Source organism: Mandrillus leucophaeus, unplaced genomic scaffold (genome assembly GCF_000951045.1).
Source record: "Mandrillus leucophaeus isolate KB7577 unplaced genomic scaffold, Mleu.le_1.0 Scaffold3, whole genome shotgun sequence".
In the NCBI taxonomy this organism is placed as follows: Eukaryota; Metazoa; Chordata; class Mammalia; order Primates; family Cercopithecidae; genus Mandrillus; species Mandrillus leucophaeus.
Window position 1 is genome coordinate 9,284,681 of NW_012103142.1, and position 2,409 is coordinate 9,287,089.

At 55.3% G+C, this 2,409-nt stretch overlaps 1 protein-coding gene across 4 annotated transcripts in view; it reads left to right on the plus strand.

The window, feature by feature from the left end:
• Nucleotides 1-2,409, plus strand: part of MDFI (MyoD family inhibitor) — a 27,256-nt gene that overhangs the window by 13,550 nt on the left and 11,297 nt on the right. The window lies entirely within an intron of this gene.

Below are 2,409 nucleotides of genomic sequence, written 5' to 3' on the forward strand. Positions count from 1 at the left end.
TCCCCAGTAGGCATTTACCAAGTGCCCCCTGGGGATGCAGAGATGAGTATGGACACCACTCCAAGGGAGTGAGTTGGGAGGGCTGTAGTCTGGTTGGAAAGCCAGGACTTCACTAACAAATTATAATTAACAAGAGGGGACACTGGAACTAAGTTCTCAGCAACTGGGTCAGAGAAAGCTGTCTAGAGGAAGAGGTGAAGTTCGAGCTTGGTCCAGGATGAGTTGGGTTTGGAGAGCGGGAGGGATAGGACCTTCTGGTCAACAGGAACAATATAAGCATGGGTGGACTGGTCAGAAGATCCAGCAATGATCCACACCATGGAGAGGCCAGTCTGCCTGGAACACAGGATCGTGGTACATTGATAGATTGAAAGTCCAGACTGAGGCTTTGAATGCCAAGTCAAAGAAAGATTGAAGTATGGGGTTCCAGCCACCACTCTCTGACCATATGAGGTTCTGGCCTTCCCTCTCTAGAGATGATCAGAGTTCCAAGAGGGAAGCCCAGATCCACGGTCCACAAAGACAGTGACGAGAGCTAAACTTAAGGCACCAGGCAGTGGAGCTCTGGAACAGGCCTCTCTCCACACCAGCCAGGGATGTTTTGGCTGGCACTCCCATGGGCACTGCCTAGGCTTGAACCCATCCCACCTGAAAGAGGTTCCCCCCACTCCCTGTTTGTCCAGGACCACCCCTCAACTTGGTGGACAGCAGGCAGAGAGAGCCCACAGAGTCCTCGCTGAGGGTGTGAGTCTCAGCCTTTCCTCTTGGGCTCATGCATTTAAACATGACTCCCACTCCCTTCTGGGGCCGGCTGTCTTTCCAGAGCTCCAGGCATTTACCAGAATCTTCTCCCGTGTCAGGAATGGGAGCGTGTTGAAGCAAAGGGGCTGTTGCCTTTCCCTATCTCCCCTTTGTAGATAGCCACCCTTGAGAGGAGGGGTACAGGGCTGCGGGCTTCTGCTCGGAGATGCCACCAGCATGTGTGGCACCCGGTGCAGATTAGAAAAAGGTGCCCCCTTGGTCAGATGGAACAGGTGTGCAGTTGGGTGAGCAGATGGCACCTACTAGGAGGGCAAGGACTTCAGCCCCATCCACTCACTCCCTTGGCAGGCACCTTCTGCAGAACATGAATTGCACATCCACACAGGGGGCCTCCTTCGCCTTTGCCGGCCACCCCCTTGCCTCCTGCCCACCCCACACTTCCACCCTCCAGAAGTTTCTCCCCTGTGTGTGGCTGGACAACGGTGTCTCTTGGTTACAGAATGGAAAACTGGGCTCTCTGCCCCTCTGCTCCATCTGTTCCAAGCAGGAGCTGCTTCTCAGTCCACACCTAGGGGTCTGGGCCACCCGGGCAGTGTCTCCTCTGCAGACCAGGTCTTCCTGCAGCTGCTTCTTCCTTTTCCTTCTGCTTCCCTGTCTCTGGATACTTGGCACAGCTCCCTCTTCTGCCCTCAGTGCTGGTTTGCTGGGTCCCCGCTGCAGCCCCTCCTGGCTCCGGAGTTTCTCTGTCCCTCTGCGTGTCTCCAGGTCAGGATCATTGGACTTGGTTTTCTTTCCTTCCTCATTTTTCCTCCATGGTCTGATGCCTGGTAGGCTTCCTGCAGAATGGGCCTCCTCAGGCCTCAGTCTGCACTCTATAATTTCCTGTTCCCACCAGATCCAAGGTCACCAGCCCTGTAGGTGACTGTCAGGCGAGGCTGCCCAGAGAGCGGAGATGCTTTGGGTAAGGCAGGTGGAGATGTGAACTCCAGGCTCCTTAAACCCTCTTCCTCACCTTCCTCCCTCTCTAACACTGTGGGGAGGAGGGGGAGCAGGGCAGGGAGCAGAAGTCCAGGCTCTCTCTACCATAGGAGTCACAGTGTCACCTCTGTGAGCCCTAGTGACCTCAGCAGGAAGCCTGGGAAGTGACCGGAAGGCCTGTCATGCCCCAGCTATCATTCTAGGCTTCCCGGCCTCAACACCACCCCAGAGCATGTGGCTTCCTTGCTCACACTGTAGCGGCTCACTCGGGGGTCTTGATTCCTGCTGCTCTTCTCAAAACTCCCCCTCTGTGCTGCTGATTGGTCAAGACTCAGTGTGAGTATTGCCTGCCCCAGGAAGCCTGCTAGCCACACTCACCCATCTGGGCTAGGTGCCCGTCTTCTGTGCTTCCAGCATTCTTCCAGATGCCCCACTGTAACTCTTGCACCTCTGTGTATGTAAGAGCCACCAGCCCACCCCTCCCCTGACCGAGAACTCCAAGGCAGTGAGCTGGTCTTTCTCACTCGGGTATACCCAGTGCTTGTCATATTGCTGGGTGCTTCACAGGTACTTAATAAATGTTAAACCACACAGCACAGGAAGGAAGGGAGGAAGGGAGGAAGGAAGGAAGGAAGGAAGGAAGGAAGGAAGGAAGGAAGGAAGGAAGGA